The 21,036-nt window shown below is 35.5% G+C and overlaps 1 protein-coding gene across 2 annotated transcripts in view; it reads right to left on the reverse strand.

Annotated features, from left to right (window-relative positions):
- The window catches only part of ARHGAP15 (Rho GTPase activating protein 15), a 653,844-nt gene that overhangs the window by 575,794 nt on the left and 57,014 nt on the right, over positions 1-21,036 (reverse strand). The window lies entirely within an intron of this gene.

Genomic DNA, 21,036 nt, shown 5'->3' on the forward strand with positions numbered 1-21,036 from the left:
GCAGGAGGTAGGAATCTAGGGTACTAGCTTAGAATTCGGCCTACCACAGTCTGACCTCTGGCCATCAATGATTTGTGTCCCCCTCATATGCAAAATGTATCACTCCTCCCACTATTCCCAACAACTCATCCCATTATAGCATCAGCTCAAAGTCCAAAGCCTCTCATCAATTCTAAATCTCATCATCTCACCAGGTCAAAGTCCAAAATCAAGTCATCCTGTTCATCCAAATCCAGTTTTGAAAGAAGTTGAGTTTGACAGAGATTATCTGTTAAGTAGCAGGGGCAGAATTCAAATAACAGGTAATTTGGCTCTAAGACCAATAACATTTAACAAGCATAGTGCATGCTGTGAGAAAGTTATTATTAGTAGTTCCATTTCACAGATGATAAATCTAGGCAAATGGGAAAATGTCACATGGTTGGTAAGGGTAAAAGGCTATGAGTTAACCCAGGTTGGTCTGATTCAAATCCCATGCATTCTGACTCCAAACTTTTTATTGCCTCTTTGACAAATTCTTATTGAATGACCATCCATATATTTCAGATTAAGATATAGATTAATGTTTATAACTTTTACCACTAGTGAAGTGCCTATTTTCTACTTTCATCGTACTTTAGATAAGATTGATTTATAAACATCTAGAATATTTTCCAAAGTGAAATAATGGTAGAAATGTTTTGGAATCAGGAAGATGAATTGATTAAATAAATATGTGTATACTTTACTAGCTTATCGACTCAAAAATGGTGCTCTGAATTGTATATGGTGAGTTCTAGAACCAAAAATGATCATCAGTTATAAACCTGTTCTAGATATGAAACCTTCTGGAGTAAATATGCCAGGGTGGATTTCTAGTTGAAAGGTGTAGATTGACCACACACAATCTCCCCTATGTACTAAAATCTCATTAAAATTACAGTTAAAGAAAAAAAGGGTTACCCTTACCAAGTCATCAGGAATGAGAAGATGAGCAAAAGTGGATACATTATCTCAAGAAATCTTTAAAGGATAAAAAGTGTATGAATGTGCTGGAATTCATAATATGGAAAAAGTTTCAACCTAATTGTTTTCATGGGTAGAGGATGGGAAAGTAATGACAAAGAAGTTAACAACTTTGTACACCCTCCACCCCTGCCCAGAACCTCCAAAAGGCTCACTGGGAGGGACTGCTGAAAGTACCATTCAAAAAAGCTGGCCTCCCAGACTCATTCCCATGGCATATAGCCAGATGACTGCTCCAAGACCTACATGAGACAAAGATATTAAACCAGGCAGCCTCTCGGGTCTAGACTCCATGTGACCAGGCATTGTAGAGGGCAGGGATGAGTATGAGGTAGCAAACTAGGGGATTAAAGTCTAACCACTAAGCAATGGAACCCTTATCCACCATTCTAAACTTTCCATATTAACACTAGAGGCAAAGATGTACCCCATCATCTAGAAGACTGAGGGGACCTTCTCTAGGAGAATGAAGGCCCTCAAAATACTTCAGATACTGGAACTTAGAGATCCACAATGAAAAGTCTGCTTCACTATATGGTCATTTTACAGAGAAGCCTGTCAGTCAACAAGCCCAGCACTCCACCTCAAAACCAACTGAGATTTCAATCAGCATTTTAGTACCTATGTTAAAAATATGAGTAGGCAGGTATCAGTGATGAAAAATCAATGGAAGAATCAATAAACTGAATAAGGAGATATTTACTGAGCAGCAAATATATGCTATGTACTATTCCAGGTATTGAAAATGGCCTCTGCTTTCATGAAGTGTATAGCCACTGGGGAAAACTGCAAATTGGAAGAGGAATATCAAAACATCCAAACAAAAAGGACCCAAAATAATAAAAAATAACACAGAAACCAGGTGACAATTTTGAAAGAAACTATTTGTAATATTATCAAGAAATGAGGAAATATATAAGATTCATAAAAACAGGAACAATAATAAACAGGAAAAGCATTTGGAAATTTCAAATATAAATAAATATGAATTTTTAAATCAACATAATTTTGAAGAATAAGAATGACAAACATCTCAGGAAATATTAAAAAACACAAAGGGATGAATCAAAGAAAAGAGAGAAAAGGAAATAATTTAGGAACTTAAACATCTGACTAACAGGAAAAACCAAAAGGGAGGATTCTTTCTTAAATGAATGGGGAGAGATTTAAAAATAAAGTGCAAGGAAATATCCCAGAATTTTATATGAGTCTTCTGATTGACAGAGACTATCAAGTGTCCAGCATAATAAATGAGTACGTAAGCCCATAAAATTATAAAATATATAATTTTATAAAAAAAGATTCAAAAATATTCCAGAGAAGAAATAGAGAGAGAGTAAAGGAGGTAAGGAGGGAGAAGAAAGGGAGGAAGGAGGGAGGGAGGAAGAAAAGATCATATACAAAGGGATGGGAATTAGAATAGCCAAGGTAACGGGAAGCGAACTTGGCTCAAGGGATAGAGTCCACCTACCACATGGGAGGTCTGCGGTTCAAACCCCAAGCCTCCTTGACCGGTGTGGAGCTGACCCACGCACAGTGCTGATGCAAGCAAGGAGTGCCGTGCCTCTCAGGGGTGTCCCCACGTAGGGGAGCCCCATGCACAAGGAGTGTGCCCCATAAGTAGAGCCATTCAGCACAAAAGAAAGTCTAGCTTGCCCAGAAGTGGTGCCACACAGAGAGAGAGAGAGCTGATGCAGCAAGATGATGCAACAAAAAGAGACACAGATTCCCAGGCGCTGACAAGAATACAAGTGGACACAGAAGAACACGCAGCGAATGGATACAGAAAGCAGACAACTGGGGGTGGGGGTGGGGGATGGGGAGAAAAATAAATAAAAAAATAAATCTTAAAAAAAAAGGTTAGAATTCTTTAAAAAAAAAGAATAGTTACAATTCAACTTTTCTAAAGTTCATGATAAGCTAGAAGAATGCTTTCAAAATTTTCAGAGTAAAACACTAACCTAAAATTATGTAACCTATCAAATTATCAATACAATGACAGAATTGAATAAAGGCATTTTTTCAGATCAAAAAGAACTTAAAACGTTTGTTTCCTTTATATCTTTGTTTAGAAGCTGTTGGGGAAAGTACTTTAGTGAAATGAAGAATTGGGCCAAGGAAAAGAAAATACTGGAAATAAGGCATAGGAACCCAGGAGGAGCATGGCAAAAGAGAGTCCAATGTTCATTGCCGTGTGTCAGGTCTACAGAGCTTTCAGTCCAAATTGAAGCAAGAAAATGGAGAAGAAGATTAAAAGAAAAAAAACAAAAAACGAAAAACAGAGGCAATATATTATTTAACATTTCAGTGTTTGACCAAAAGATTGATAGGTGTTTGACAGAGTTACTGGAATCTTTGAAAAAATTAGTTGTAGGCATGACAAAATAAAAGCAAATTAATAATCCAGGTAATCATTAACTCCTAGAAATAAAGTTGAATACAAAAGGACTTATAATTCTTGACTCGGCTATAACCAAAATTTAGAAAATCACAAAAATGTCACCTAGTGACAACTACAAATGGACAGGAAGAAAATGTGTAAGAGAACTAGTACTAAACCATCATAACAGGAAGACAGTAGATGCTTAAAATAGATAATCAGGAAGTAGCAATATATTCATGTTTAAAGATATGAAGGTTGGCATGAAAAAGAACAAAGGTAAGGCTGTTGGAGGTGTTTGCCTCTCAGAAGTGAGATCGATGAGTGGGCAAATGAGAAGCCAGAGGAATGGGATTTTTAATCAAAAGCCTTCTAGACTAATAGTTTAACTTCATGTATAATTTTGATAAAAATAAAAACTGATATCAAATTAAGTGTAACATACAAAACAAAACAAAAAAAACAGAAAAAGAAATGAGGTTTTCTTACTATGATCATGAAAGAAAGAAAGGAATCAGGCTGCTCTCATACAAAAATTTATGAACGCCCAACCAGTAATTGGCATAATCTACATTATGAAAAAGTCTCACTTCCCTACCAGATCCTTAAAAACAAGTTGAATACAAGAAGAATTATAGGTATAGTTCAGAAGGGAATTTTTTTTTACAAAATTACAGTTACAGTAACTGTAATAGTAGGTTTAAGCCTCAGGTCAGTGCTAATCTCTGTGACTTGGTACAAGCTATTTAAACTCTCTATACCTTAGTTTTCTCATCTCCTAAACGGTGGTAATAGCAGCAGCTACTTCATAGACTTATGGAAATGATTAAATGAATTAATACTTGTAAGGTCCTTACAAGAGCATGTGGTATATAATAAATGTTTAATAAATGTGAGCTATTGTTATTATTGTCAAAAGAAGGCCTAAATTCTTAAACCTGACAACTTCTAAAGTACTAGCAACCACCTTTCAATCTTCCTTGGTCTTCAGAGTGATGACTCATTCCCTAATGTACCTACTAAAGGCAGGGAAAATAGTTAGGGTCAAAGGAGAAGGTAAAGAAAAGAGGGGACTCTAGCCTCTCTCCTTTGACCTCTGCTTTTGCTTCCTCTTCTCCTGTGAAGGTATTTTACATGGACAAATGAACCTTCCCAAAGAAACAACAAAGATATGAAATGCTTACTTTTGCATTTAGCAAAATATTGGATAAAGCATTCATGTTATTTAGCCAGATGTATATATTTCTGGGAAATTAAGTGGAAGGAGCTAGGAAATGACCTCTCGGTTGTTATTAGTGGGTGAGATACCATTCCATTACTTCTCCGACTCTGCAAGGTCCATGGAAAGACTTTCACATTTTCACTTTTCATAGACTTCTATAAAGAAAAATAGAAAGCCCTTTCACTAGTCACTTACTTAAAAATCTTTTTCATTTTCAAATCAAAGGAAGGTGCCAAAATAGTATTAATGTTTAAAAAATAACTCTCTCACTAATGCTCCCCTTGGATGAATAAAGAGGGAGTCTAACTCCAAGCCCATTTTTTATCCTCCATTGTGTACACACCACAATGCACGAGTTAGCTCATTAGTGCTCGGCAAGGGCCATCATTTTTAAATGATCAAAGTGTTTGTTTGGGGAGAAATCAGTCACATAGAGTAATGTTTCCCAAATTGTAATCCCGGGCATTTAGGGGAGAATCCTCTGTAGGTTCATTTAGGAGACATTTTAAGAGAATGTAAAAGCTGATAAAATAAAGGACCAAATGGGAATATTTTGCAAATATAGGGACATAGAATGGTCATTATATTGGCTAGGGTACAGGGATTTGAAATCAGTGGCAGTTCAAAAATGCGGAAAGAGAAAAAGTACAGTATATTAGCAGGTGCAAAATAAACCTAGGAAATATGGATTTAAGTCACATAAAATAAAATTTTTGATGATATATACTAAAACTGTATAATGTAAACTCAAATCAAAAAGAAAACAGTACAGCATTATGATAAAACAGAAACTTTAGCTTAAAAACCTTTCAAAATAAAATTTTTCGTATTCCAAGAGGTAGATTCTTGCTTTTTGTAACTGAAGTTGATTTAAATATATAGAGATTCCTAAGTTTTAATTATAAACAAACATTTTCCTATACTGTCAATTTTTCTGGTAAATTATTTAAGCACTGATTTGATTTTCCTCATCTGGCCGCAATGAAAGACAAACCCAACTGAGCAGCAATGAAAGGAAAAAGTTGGGAATTAGTTTTGAAATTTTGACCACAAACTCAACAGAAAAATGGCAGAGTGTTTGAAAAAAAATATATAAAATATATACATGAAAAAATATATAAAGAGTATTTATTAAATGTCTTTTACAAGAGCTTGCTGTTTTTCTCCCAGAATACACTGTAGGGAGCTATCTATGAGGAATTTAATTTGGGATCTCAGGCTAATGAACAGATAATGGGGGCTGGGAGTCATGGTGAAGCTAATGAATTTGGGGTAGAAAAATATTTAAAATAACTATTTTACACCTTTCCTTGTAAACTTAGGATAGAACACTTTCTCTTTGCATGCTATAAAACCTTTAAAATTTCTGTTTAGGAAACACCACTTTATATGATTTATGAAGCCCTTCTGATGATACTGACAAAGGATAAATAGACTTCCTAGAATAGTAATCAATAATGGGGTCTACAATGCATAGTGAAGAAGGCTAAATTCAACCTAACCATAAAACAAGGACATTTCTAGAAAGAAGATCTGAACTTATTTGTGTGTGTGCATGCACCTCTAAACAAGCGTGAGGGAAACACACTTGTAACAGCTATTCATATTACAGAGATTACAGGCATTGGCCAGCACCCTTGGTGGTCCTAGGGATAGAGAAGACTCTCGGAGGGGAATAGTTTGAAAAAATTTCCCATGTTATTATGAGTTGCTCCCATCCTAACTGCAGATCAAAAAAATCAATTAGAAGACCAAAAGTGTGAAACAAGAGGCAAAAAACACTGAAAGTTTAAAGTCTATGAGCTTCAATCTATGTGTCAATAGCTAAGAGTGATGAGGCGAAGCGCGTTTCAATAGGGGTAAAGTATATTAAAATGAGAAAATTTTTCTTTTGTTTTTACTTTAAGTTAGAGACCATAGCCCATTCATCTGAGTAATCCCAAAGATTAACTTGGTATATAGCAGGCATGGAATAAATGTTATTAAGTTGAATTAAAGTATCAAACATATTTCTTTATTTTTCAAAATGCTTTCATATATATATAATCTCATTTTAAAAAATACAGCAGTACTATAAGATATGGAGATAATTCAAGATAGGGAAATTGAACCACATTTTAAATGTCTATTTCTTTGGTCATTTCTATGGGTAAATATTGTTTAGTAATATGTAGGCAGGGTGCTATTATTATTATTATAAATAATATTTTTACTTACATTCAAAATGTCTTTTGATTTACAAAAAGGCCTCTGAAATAGGTATGAGTGATCTCTAAATTGGGGCTCAAAGATATTAAGTAACTAGCTATTAAGTAGCTATTTATCTGATTCTACAATGATACATAAGTGTTGCCTTTAATTTGCACAGTGTAGGACCTGCTGCTATCTTTCCACTGGACAATTTTGTCCCCAGATGTCTAGCTAATGTATGGACAGAAATGTGAATAAAGAAAACGGTTCTGCTTTACTCAATTCATGGTCATCAGAGATAATTGCTAAGTAAGCTAGTTAGATAAGAACACAGCTAAGTAAGTTTGTCCAGTTTGCTATCCCTCAATCAGCTGTGCAGAGCTGTCCAATTTTTTGAGGTCATATTTGTACAGAAAGACTTTCGGTTGAAGCTAAAGGCACTAGTCCTTCAGACTTTTACCTCACCAAGAATCTTGTCTTCTCTTCAGTGTATGCAACCCTGCAACCTGTCAAATGCTATTCTTCGCCACTCAGCTCACATGATGTTATTTCAAAATATAAGCAACAGAGCAACAAGCTACATCAGTGACCATGTCATCAAAGGCTATGTGTTTCTGGTGTTTCTGTCCCTTTCTTTGAGAGACAGTGGCTGCTGGGATGCTGCCCACCTCAGCCACAGTTGACTGCCATGGGCTACTAATCCCAGCAAAAAAAAAGCTCTGAAGGGCAAGAACAATCACCGTGGAGTAATTTGCCTAATCTTACATTCCTGTCTTTCGCCCTGCCACATCATCTTGGTGATTTATAAAGACTGTCTTTTTAAACTTCAATTTAAGGATAGAGTTCTTTTCTTTTGGTCAATTTTGCTTTGAACAACAACAAAAATTTGTGACATGACAGCAGTTCAGCTTTATCTTAAAACAAAAACAAAAAAGATGATCCAAAACAGAGAAATCTATAGTGTTTTAAATAGAATGCCCTATTTTCATACCCAGACTACTAACAAAAATGGAAGTGTGAACCTTTCAATTGCTATACACTTTAGTTTTCCCTTCATGTGCTTCCATTTCTTATATAATCCTTTTCAGATACCTTCACTTGATTATTCTTTCAAAGATATCCTTACAATAGTACAAAGAAAAAATAGTAATCTTTAATGGTGCCCACTTAAGTTGACTCCATTTTCCTCATTGACATTTTTCCCTTTTCACAAAGGAGATTTGATTTAAACCTAAAAGAAAACTTAAATCTCTACTATTTCAATACATGGGCATCTTTATGTTGATAATTAATCACTGACTGTGATAAACAATTCATTGATTATGAATAAATTAAAATACTTGACAGAACTCAACAGCTCTGCTGACTTTATCCTACCTCTGTTCACCCCAGACTCTGAAAGCCCCCTCTCTAAGAGGCTTAGCTTAACTTCAGAGCCAGACCTAACAGGGATAGGAATTATGTCAGTCCCAGGCTGTTCCTCTCTCCTACCTGGATGAGTATCCAGTGAGCCTCTAAGACTCAGAGACAGTAAGCAAGGGCCAGTCTGAATTTCTGTTGTTGGTTAGGCCTAGGTACGAGGTCAAAGTTTGAGAATTCCTGTGGCCCTTCACTCTCTCCTTTACATGCTTCTAGCAGTGACTTAATAAGCGAGGATGATCTCCTATCCTTGACAGGTAGCCTTTGGTTGCCCTGATCCTCTCCTATGATGGAGAGTACCTGCCCTGAACCACACTTAGTTGCTGACGGGCTGCCTCCCCTGAGAATGAATCCTGTCATTCTCATTTATGGGACTGGATTGCATTTTTTATCTCTTCTGGAACTGGAACTATTTTGTCAAGAACGTCCAACATGAAAATTTATATGAAATGCCCATGCATACAGGAATTGTCATGATCTGGCCAGAAAAAAAACACCAGGACAAATTTCCATTAATATAGGAGTAAGCCCTCTCTAGTCAAGTGCATCCTCGACAATCAACGGCTTGCTAATGTAATAAAGATGTTTATTCACTGAACCTTATTTTTCTCTTATGTACATCCCCTTTGCAGAGATTTTTAAGGAACCAGAAATGACAGAAATTATTGGACCAAACAATTCTGGCCATTTGTGACTTTGTTGAACCCTGGGGCACTTGATTCTTCTGGGGGAAATCCTCTCCTCAACTTAGTCCTCACAGCCCCAGCCCAAGGCTAGGTTAGGTTGTCCAATCTATTTGGCTGTGTCCCAGCCCATTTAAATACAACCAAATACAATTCTGAATGGAATATCGAGATTGTCTACTCTAAATCTCCTGTTTTAAACTGGTGAAAAGTGAAATGCAGAGTTTTCAGAGGACTGATAACAGAAAACAAAAGCTCTGGGTACCAGCTCTGACCCTAGGCCCCAGCCTACTAGCATTTCCAAGATGTGTTATTATTAATTATCAGTAATACATATTATTATCAGCATTACATATTCTAGCAATCAACAGAATTCTAAAGTAAATATTTTCTGCAACTGTAACCATGGCAAGAACAGAGGTCCTAGTTTGCAAATAAGCAAATGAAACAGTTATTTAGAACCTGATATGTATCAATGACTTTGTGCTTTGTGTCATTTAATTCTCAAAACAAATCTTTGGGGAAATTACTGATAGTATTCCATTCCTTAGTGAGGAAACATAGGCATAAAGAGATTACAGAGCATGCTGAATGTCCCCCAATGTTAGTAAGTGGTTAAGCCGGAATTTGAACCCAGTTCATATGAGTCATTTCTTTTTCATTTTTTATTGTAGTACCACATACACAACTCAAAATTTCCCATTTTAACTGCGTTCCAGTGTACCACCGATATCCATTAATCAACCTTTTTTATCATCTCAAACAGACCCTCTGCATCAATTAAGTAATAATTCCCTCTTTCCCTCCTTGCCCCGGTCCTTGGTAACTTATAATCTATCTATCTTTATGAAATTTGCTTCTTCTAGATACTTGATATAAACGAGATAATACAGTATGTTGTCATTTTGTGTCTGTCATTTCATTCAACATGATGTCTTCAAGGCTCAGCCACATTGCAGCATGCACCAGAACTTCATTTCTTTCTGTAGCTGAATAATATCCCCTTGTGCAGATATACCACTTCTTTCTTACATAATAGGAATTTATTGGCTCACGATTTTGAAGCTAGGAGAAATCCAAAATCAAGGCATCAGCAAAGTGATGATTTCTCCCCAAGATTATAACATTCTGGGACTGGCTGCTGGCAAACCTTGGGGTTCCTTAGCTTGTTTGAGGGCCTGGCATCACATGGCAAAGTACTCTCTCTCCTCTTCTGGGTCTCATTAACTTTCACACACCACATTTTGTTTATCTCTTATTCTGCTGATGGAAACAAGGGTTGCTTCCACCTTTTGGCCACTGCGAATAATGCTGCTATGAACATTAGAGTACAAATATCTCTCCCTACTTTCAATTCTTTTGAGGCATATAACAAGAAGTAGGATTACTGGGTCATTTGGTAATTTTATTTTCAACTTTCTGAGGAACTACCAAACTTATTTACACAGTAGTTCCACCACTGTATATGGGTAGAACCATATACATCAATGTATAAGGGTTCTTAATTTTCTGCATCCTCACCAATATTTATTATTAATATTTGCTGATTTTTAAAAATAATTATAGACTTTCTAGTAGGTGTGAAATGGTATCTCATTGTGAATTTGTTTGCATTTCCCCAATGACCAATGATTTTGAGCATCTTTTCATGTGTTCATTGACCATTTCTATCTCTTTTTTGGAAAATGTCTATTCAAGTCCTTTTTCCATTTTTAATTGGGTTATTAGTATTTTTGTTGTTTAATTATAGCAGGTTTTAAAAATATATATTCTGAATATTAAACCCTATCAGGGATATGGTTAGCAATTATTTCCTCCCATACTATAGGCTGTCTTTCATTTTTTTGACAGTGTCCTTGGACATATAAAAGACATTAATTTAATGAAGTCCATTTTATCTATGTCTTTCTTATGCTGTTCATGCATTTGGTGTCATATCTAAGAAATCACTATTAAATCTAAGGTTACAAAGTATTCCTCCATGTTTTCTTCTATGAATGTTGTGGTTTTAGCACTTATGTTTAGGTCCTTAATCCATTTGGAGGTAGGGGTCCAACTTCATTCTTTTACAAGTGGATAAATGGTTTTACCAGCAGCATTTGTTGAAGAGTTGAAGAGACCGTTCTTTCCCCAATTTAAGTACCTGACACTCTTATTAAAAATCAGTGGGTGATGTATGGGCTTATTTCTGAACTCTAAAATCAGTTCCATCGGTTTATACGTTTATCTTCATTCCAGTACCGCGTTGTTTTTGATTACTGGCCTCACATTAACTTTTGAAATTGGGGGGTGTAAACTTCCAACTTTACCCTTTCTTTGCAAGATTGATTTGGCTATTTGGGACTCCTTGTGATTCTGTATGAATCTGAGAGTAGACTTTTCCATTTCTGTAAAAAAAAAAAAAAAAAGCTCCTGGGACTTTGAGAGGTATTTCAGCAGTGTTTTGTAGTTTTCAGTGTACAAGTCCTTCACCTTCTTAGTTAAATTTATTTCTACATATTTTATACTTTTAGGAGCTAATGTGAATGGAATTGTTTTTTAAATTTCAATTTGAGGATATTCTTTATTGGTATATAGAAACACTACTGATTTTTGCATGCTAATTGTATAGCTTGCAAATTAGCTCATCTTACAGAGTTTTGAGAAAGTTGGTTCTGCTCCAATTTTTGGTTTTTAAGGGTTATTTTCACCAACATGTCTTACACTGCCATCTTGGTGATGTTACTCCTTAATAGTCCTTTAACTAATATCTACCAAATCATATTGACCAGGTAGTTACTTAGACCATCTGAGTAAAACTTGGGTGAGTTAACCACTTAACTACCACTCCATCTGTAAAATGAGATTGGGACCCATGATGTCTAAGGACTCTTAACAGTTCTAAGTTTTGTTTAAATGTTACAATCTGCATCTACCCTCAGAAAATGGAGATCAAGATCATGAAGGATGTAGAAGATACTCCCAATAACAGCAAAATCTAACATAAGCTCAGAAAAATTAATCAGCCAAAATGTTTACATTTGTAGGTTTATAACAATTCCAAATTACTAAAATGCATTAGACATAAGACTATCTTTCTGGGTATAGTTATACAGTCCAGATACCATAAATAGTTATTGGTCACTTTAGACAATATTTATCTAAAACCTCAGCTTCTGATAAACCTAAGATTTCAAGAACCACTTGATACCAAATGATAAATTCTCAGTTAAAATTTTGTTTTTGTTATCTTACTAGTAAATCAGTATGAAAGACCGATTTCATCCCTCAGTAGGGTTCATGAGTGCATAAAATTGAACATATCTTTGTAGTTTGCTCTGCAAAATCAATAGCTATCATTTTTGGAACTTTTTCTGAAAATAATAAACAGTTCTGCCTTGTAAGAACATAGAGTCTTGTGGAAGAAATCAACTACTAGATAGGCAATTATATTGCAATATGGTAAATCTTGTAGTTCTTTCCAAAGTAGTTTATCATCTCTACTAGGAATGAGGCTCTGTGAGAGGAGAGGCTCTGTCTTCTTTTGGATTCCACATACTCAACCTAGTTAGAAATTCTCAAACTTTTTAATCGTACTCTATACTCTTAAAACTTTTAAGGTCCTTAAAGAGTTTAATGACACTGTTTATATGAGTTATACCTATAATATTTATCATGTTAGAAATCAGGAAGGATTTTTAAAGTCCAGGATTTAAACAATGGTTTATTAAATCCAGGATTTAAATACTGATTTATTATATTCATTTATTAAAATGCAATACTAAAAAACCATTGCATATTAATATAACGTATTTTAGGAAAATAACTTTTTTCAAAACAAAAAATTTAATGAGAATATAAGCATTGGTTTAAAACTTTGAAAATCTCTTTAATGTTTGGCTTCACAAAACACAGCAAGGATTTCATATATGCTTCTGCAATTAGCCTATTGAGATATCACATGTCCTGTAGCCTCTGGATGATGTCATTGCACCCTGTTTGAAAGTGAAAATTAAAAAGGCAAATAATGTCTTAAAATTATTAGGAAAACAGTTTTGACCTTTCAGACTACCTGAAAAGGTGAGGAATCTTCACTGGTATCTAGATCATGCTTTGAGAACCACTGATGTAGAACACTGTTTGCCAGATAGTATATGCACACAATCTTGAATGAATGAACAAATGAATATAAACTAGAAAGCAAAAAATAGTTAGAAAAACATAAAGCCTCTTTTCTGCTGTATTAGTCAGCCAAAGGGGTGCTGATGCAAAACACCAGAAATCTGTTGGCTTTTATAAAGGGTATTTATTTGGGATAGAAGCCCACAGTTACCAGGCCATAAAGCATTAGTTACTACCCTCACCAAAGTCTATTGCCATGTGTTGGAGCAAGATGGTTGCTGACGTCTGTGAAGGTTCAGGCTTCCTGGGTCCCTCACTTCCCAGGGCTCATTTCCCTCTGGGCTTAGCTTCTCTACTCTTGCTACAAGGCCAGCTATAAACTATCAGGCAAATGGCTGGTCTCTTTTCTCAGGGCCTCTGCTGTGTCCCATTGAACCTTCTCTTCATTCTCATGTATCCGCTTCTCTATGTATTTACTTTCCAGGCTCCAGGATCAAAACTCCAAACTCTCTTCTCTGTGGTGAGATCTCTCTGTGAGTCCCTGCCTACCAAGGGGTTGGAGACTCAACATCCTACTACAACGTGGCCTAATCAAAGTCTCAATCATTATTTAATTAAGTAAAAGTGAAACTCTGAATCCAATATAATCGAATATGCCCAGAAGAACAAACCAGTTTACAAATTATTTTTGGAATTCATGAACAATAGCAAATTGCTACATGTGCCATCAAAATTTATAGTGGCTATCTATTATGTTATCTGTCCTCAATGCAAACCCCACTGGTGAGCATAAGAACAACCTTCTCTAGTCCAATGAAATGGTCCTGTGGATGCTGTCAAAATCACAACTATTCCTTATTCCTTAATCTTAGTCCTTATTCCCCATTTCATTTGACCAATGATAGGTCTAAGAACAGGTTCGTGACCTAAACAGTGCCCATTAGTCTTTGAACTTCTTCTGGATGGAGCTGTAGGAAAGAATTCTTTTTTATCCTTCTACGTTAGAGCAATCTAAGAATCTGAACTGCCAAGTCTCATCTTACCCATTTTATGGAGAAAATCTGTAGCTGATCTTTATGAGAGAGGCAGAAGGAGAAAGGTAGAGGAGTAGAGTCATTCTTAAATTTTGATAATATGGCAGATCTTGTTTTCCTGAGAGGGTTACAACATTTTCTCCCATTCCACTTGCCCTTACTACAATGTGGCATTGACAATTCTCCATTCAGGAGAATATGTTTCCTTCCCTTGAATGTGGCAATGTGATTATATGACTTCCAAAACTAGTACATAAAAAGCAATGCAACTTTCACATCATACTCTTGGTATACCTGTTCTTGGTACCTGCTCACTACTCCAGGAAGAAGCTGAAGTGGGCAATGGAAAGGCCTATGTGGAAAGGTATAGCAGTCTCCCGGCCCTCAGTACCAGTTGAGTTCCAGGTGACAGAAGAACTAATTTTCCAGTTATGTGAATGAGCCACCTTGTTCAGAAGTAAATCCTGTAAGCTCAAGTTGAGCTGCTCCAGCTAATGCTGTAAAGATGAGCATTCCCTCCCTAGTCCTTCCCAAATTGCAGATTTGTTAGCAAAATTAATGTTTTGGGATAGTTTATTATGCAGCAATAGATAAATATTAAACGTTATGAGAGCCAAGATATTTCTTTCTTTCCTAAACTAGATGAAATAGGTTTTCTGCATTTGCACCCAAAAAAGACCTGATCAGTACAAATGATTTTTTTAGGTTTTCACTCTTTAATATTAAACAGTAGAGAAGACGGGGGCAAGGAGATAGTTCTCTTGCTATCATGTAATCATTTTTACCATCTGCCCAATGTCCATACTTGTTTAGGATATGCAATGATTAATTTAATAATAGCCTTTCTTTGCATATGAATGTCAATTTCACTTTATTTTTAAATAATGTGAAACAGATAAGCACAATTAACAGGGTAATTAGATTTATTTTATTATTGGGTAATTTCCTTGATTGTTTTTTAAAATTCCAGCTCAAATTGTGATGAGAAATATTAGCTGGTAAAGGTGAGTAATAGAAGTTTCCTACGTCATTATCCAATTAACATTTTCCATCAATCTAAAATGATCTTTGTGAATCCTTAAAACTCTGTGACAAAAATCATCCTGAAGTATTTTGTTAAGAGAATGAGGTTATATCTCTTCCTTACATAATCAATTGGTGATATGGAGGAAATTTTTCAAAGATATGGGAACTCACTTGTGTCAAGCTTGATAGTGGAGTGACTACCCTAAATTTTGATAAAGTGAAAAAATTTTTGCTCTCTAAACAGAAATAAAATTTTTTTCAATATATTGTTAAGTTTTAATATTTTTCAGGTATTTGGTATATTATACAATTATGTCAAATTATTATTTGATTCAAATAGATAATTTCTATAAACTTTCCTGATTCTATGATTTGAATTAGATTTTTCATTTTTCCATGGAAACCATATCTGCTACTAGATTGGGTTTTCAAGATGATCAGCATTCAGAACTCTAGAGATATTGGTGGTTTGTAGAAGTTAGAAAGGTCTCTCTGAAAATACTGCTCGATTTCTTAGTTCAAAGAAGAAGCCCTACTAGTAAAAGTGGTTTCCAAAGTGGTTTTGGAGTACATCATTCGCCCTAAAATATTGTGGTTGAGAAGAAAATTGGTGGAGATAATTTTTCTTCACTCCATGCAGAAGCCTGTACCATATCCCTGGAAATATTAGTCAGAGCTTCTGCTCCTCTGGCACTTGTCTCTGAAGGAAAGGTATACCAATAGAAGAAGTTCATTATCACAGGGATCTCTGCCAAACACAAGGCCTTAAAGGGCCACCAAATCATTTTCAATCCCAGCCTTCTCTTCTCCAGTCTTTCTCCTTGAATATTGGCCAATTTCTTCCTGACTCAAAACTTAGCTTTTGATCCGTGATGGGTCTGAACTTACTATGTGGTTAAGACGTTCTCAAATTAGTCATCTGTGAATATTTTAATAGCCATGAACAATGCTAATACTTGTGCTCCTTCTCATTTCTTACACTCAAGTCAGACTAGAGCTTCCCAAGACTCTCAGCTCATTGGTTTAGAAGCCCATGAGATGCATTGAACAGCTAATGACCCACAAAAAATCAGGCTTGATATTTTAACCCTCCATAACTTTCTTTGTACATATAGAGTTACTAACTATAGAGTGTCCATTTTCAAATTATGCATCTGTAGGTTCCTAGGGAAAATTAATAGTCTACAATATGAAGCTGATTTAAAAGTTGGATATGAAAAGTCTCTGTGGTGTTGTTACATGTTTTTTTGCAGAAGAGTGAATAACGTTAATATGTCTAATATCTAAGGAGATTTTATCCCATTTCATCAATTACAAAAATATCATTAATATTTTTTCAGGATATGTTGCATTTGTGTAGGGCTTTACTACAGAATCATTATTCTACTTTTCCAGGAGGAGATGTGAATGTAAAAGAACCATCAAATACTTCCATTGTCTCTCTAGACATGAAGGAGACTCCATTGATTAATCTGCACCAATTCTTTTAACAAATAAATCAAAGAGGCACTCTAAAGTGCTGCATAATTTCTATCATTTTTAGCAGATTTATAACTCACCTCAGTTCTTAAGGAAAGAAAATGAAGAAATTGTTACCAGTCAGACTATTAAATACAACCCACATGCAAAAAGAGGCTTTGCAGGACCCAGAAAATAAATACAGCGGATAGGACTAAAATTACTTGGCAAGAACAAACAAAAATGGAAATATTTTTTCTGAAAAAAATAAAAGTTTCTTCAAAAAATTTTTTGTTTTCTTTTTTTTTTTAAATTAAAACCTTGGTTAGTGTTTGCTAATTATGGATGGGACAGATGTTGGAATACAGTGCTCTCAAAGGTAGCGATCAAAGTCTTTCATTCAGCTTTTTGTGACAATTAAGCCACTTATTTGGTGGAGGTAATCATTAGTGTCTTAATGTGAATCAAAAGCTTTGGGACAAGAATTTCTGGTTGAAGATCAGTATGAGAGATATTGTTTCAGTTACAGCCTTAATAATTGTAGCCGTAGGGAGCCTGGCAGAGCTGGTTTTATGAATTAATATAATATAGAATCCACCAGGTACAAATGGAGAGTACAAATAAAGGATAAATGTGAGTAGTGACTACATTGGGAATATTTAGGTAAGAGGGAATTGTTTGATAAATGCACAGTTGACTCAAAGTGGGCTCTAGTATAGTCACCACAAACACATGTTCCAAGAAGGGAATGCACATCTAAGGGCCAAACTGGGAAGGGAATTCAACCAAGGAAAATAAAATTGGAAAAGACTCCTTGAAAAGCGATTAATTTTACACATTCCATTATCTTATAATGTTCCTTGTGGGGTTTGTTCTTTAAGAGAGTAAAATCAAACATATGTTGACATTTTCATGTGATTTGCTGCTGAGGTACAATTGTACTCTTGAATAGCATTTACAAACAACTTGGTCCAGAAACCGTTATCAATTTACCAAAGACATAATATGCCATTAACCTTTTCTGATTAATAGAGCTTATCATTTTATCCCAGGGCAAACTGTAAATGAAAAATAAAGTTCAAAAATACCCACTCAATTTACTCAAGATAAAATTAGAGTAATTTTTTGTGGATTATCTTTATTATCTGCTTGTAGTTTATTTCTTCATCTTTACCTTGATGTTTGCCCTTTGATTCTATCTTTGAACATTCATTTTGCATGTTATCATTTTCCAGACATACAGACTTTTTCCTATTCCTTGTGATATTGCAATGAGACAGTGTTCTTCTTGAACCAAAATCTGATACCTTTTATATAAAAGTTAAAAATACAAAATACTTTTTAGTTTTCCTCTACTAAGAGGGAAAAATAAAATTTAAAACGTACAGTAATCAATATTAATTAGATTTTATCAAAGCATCATTCAAATGTGATGGATAAATATTACTTATTTATCCATGTACATATTATTAAAATTATATCTAAAATACTTGTTCATGGAACAAACAAAATCTGATTTAGATCTACTAATTTTGCCTCATTTTCAATTCCTGTTAACTATTTTTGCCATCCAAGAAACTGAGACTACAAGTAACAAGTGAAATGTATTTGAATATTCTCAAGCACCTTATCTTTCTTGAAATTCTTGGAGGTCAGCTGACATGTTGTGGTTCATTTCCATTATCTCCACCCACTCTTCTTTCTCCCAATGGGATGTGGGCCATCCCTGTGGCATTAAATACTATTTGTTGGTTATTGGCATCAAAATCATCTCTCTAGGACACACCTATTCTCTGGGCTCCAAACTCACATAAATTATTGTCTCTTGGCAATTTCATTTTGATCTATCACTGAGATCTCAAACTTTCCGCATCCAAATCTGATCCCTTGACACTTTACCTTGCCAAATCCATAACATTCTTTATCTTTCCCATCAACCTATCCCCATTCAGAAACCCGGAAGTCCTCCCACTTCTTTTCCACATGCATTCAATCCATCAGCAAATCTTTTCAGTTCTCTATTCAAAATATATCTTGAATGTGTCTTTTTCCATCTGTCTCCTCTCAATCAGTCCAGAACAAGCTACCATGATTTATTGGTAGACAATAGGATAGACTCCTAATAGTGTCCCATGTTCACTCTTCCTCTCCTTATCTATTCACCCCACAAAGAGATTTATTTACCTGCCTAAATTTCTTCAATGGCCTCCCAGTGAACATCAAATAATAAGAAATAAAATTTATAGTAATTTTCCCTGTATCATCTAATGGATGACCCCTCACCACCTCACTCTTAATCCTGTCATTTAACTTTGATCTTTTCATAGCTCTCATCTCTATCCAATATTTTGTTTGCAGCAGTGATGGGCCCTGATTAAAATTACATCTTTTAGTCTTCTTTGACTCTAAATCTGAACTTGTGAAAAAGTTTTGAACAATGAGATGTAAGTAGAAATAAATTGAACAGGTCTTTCATGGAAGCTATTTAAAACAAGGGAATTTCAGTTTGCACATGCCTTTTGTCCTTTCTTTATCTTCTTTCTTACCTGGAATGCAGCTGAAATGCTGAAAATAAAGTACCCATCTGCTGGCCATGAGAAGTTAGGCAATTAGAAAAAAGCCACATTCTAAAAATGGTGAGGGAGGGACAGAGAGAATAAGCTTGAGTCTTTGATAATTTGTTTAGCCAAGCGCAGTAACTGATACAGAGTGACTATATCTGGATTATTGCTACACAAAAAGAATAAACCCATTATTTATTTAAGCCATGATGTCCATTTTCCTGTTACATGGGGCCAAATGCAGTCCCCAATGGTTACAACAGGTCATGTGACTATTTCCGGACTGAATTCATTATCCAGATGGTGGCATAATTATCTTTTTGGAGTTGGACACAGCTTGAGAGAGATTTGATAAGCTCCATTCCCCATCAATTTTTCAGTCAACAAGACATTACTTAGTGTAGTTTTACTAAATACCAGTAAAATCATCTCCAACTTTCTTTGCCTTGCTTTCTGATGTAACAGATTAATATATATTATACCTAATAAATATATATTTTTTAAGTATATATTTAAATTCCCAACCAGTCCTTCTCTCAGTGCTCTTATAACTCCAGTTTCATCTTTAGCAATATACTTGTGGCTATTATAATTCCCAGGATGCCTTATCCTACTTCCAGTCCTTACTATCCCTGCCATGTTGATTTCTGGTATTTTCTGAATGGATATAAAACATGGGGAAAGAAAGGATAGTAGCAGAATTCTAGCTCTGTACAAAAACAACAAATGTGAAGTAAAGTGATGCCTGTCTGTTTTCTTACCAATTTATACATTATAATCTCTGAAGCACAAGTCAGGCAATGGAAGGGATGCACTGTCTTTTTCTATCTTGATGGAAACAGTAGTGGCTTCTCTGTTCGTGAGAAAAAGCACAAATGGAACACTGATTTTTGTCCTTTCAATCCAGTTTCTTTAAGCCTTATGATTACAAAATATCCTTAGATTCTAATTTTTTGTTACTCCCCTGAGTGTCTGTGTCTTCAGAGAAGTTTTGTTCAGAAACTAAAAAGATATTATTATTAGGGTTACTGGTCATATAATATTTTAAACTTTTTAAAATGTTTTAAATATTAAAAATATTTTTTTTTTGTATTTAACTTTTATTTATTTTATTTTTTTTAAATATTTATTTATTATTATTATTTTTAATTACATTAAAAAAATATATGAGGTCCCATTCAACCCCACCGCCCCCGCCCCCCACTCCCCCCACAGCAACACTCTATCCCATCATCGTGATACATCCATTGCACCTGGTAAGTTCATCTCTGAGCATCACTGCACCCCATAGTCAATGGTCCACATCATAGCCCAGACTCTCTCACGTTCCATCCAGTGGGCCCTGGGGGGATCTACAGTGTCCCGTAATTGTCCGTGAAGCACTATCCAGGACAACTCCACGTCCCGAAAACGCCTCCACATCTCATCTCTTCCTCCTGTTCCCCACACCCAGCAGCCCCCATGGCTACCATTCCCACACCCATTCCACATTTTCTCTGTGGACATTGGATTGGTTGTGTCCATTGCACACCTATGTCAAGTGAGGGCTTAGATTCCACATGGGTACTGGATGCACTCTTCCCGCTTCTAGTTGTAGACACTCTAGGCTCCATGTTGTGGTGGTTGACCTTCTTCAACTCCATGTTAGCTGAGTGGAGTAAGTCCAATAAGTCAAAGTGTAGGAGCTGAAGTCTGTTGAGGCTCTGGGCCTGGGTGTCATATTATCAGTCCAGAGATTCAAATCCCCTACATATATCTTAAACTCAGCACCAACTACAATTCCAATAAAGTAGCATGCAAGTCTTGTGAAAAGAGATCCCCTCTGAGTCCATTTCCATCACGCATAAACACCAGTTCCAAAGAAGGGCCATCTGTCATGGCAGTGAACCCCTTCTGCCATGACCATAGAACCCGTGGGTCTCTTTATCCCTCAAAAGAACCAATACCTGGGGTTGTA

The sequence above is a fragment of the Dasypus novemcinctus genome, chromosome 7, assembly GCF_030445035.2.
Source record: "Dasypus novemcinctus isolate mDasNov1 chromosome 7, mDasNov1.1.hap2, whole genome shotgun sequence".
NCBI classification, from domain to species: domain Eukaryota; kingdom Metazoa; phylum Chordata; class Mammalia; order Cingulata; family Dasypodidae; genus Dasypus; species Dasypus novemcinctus.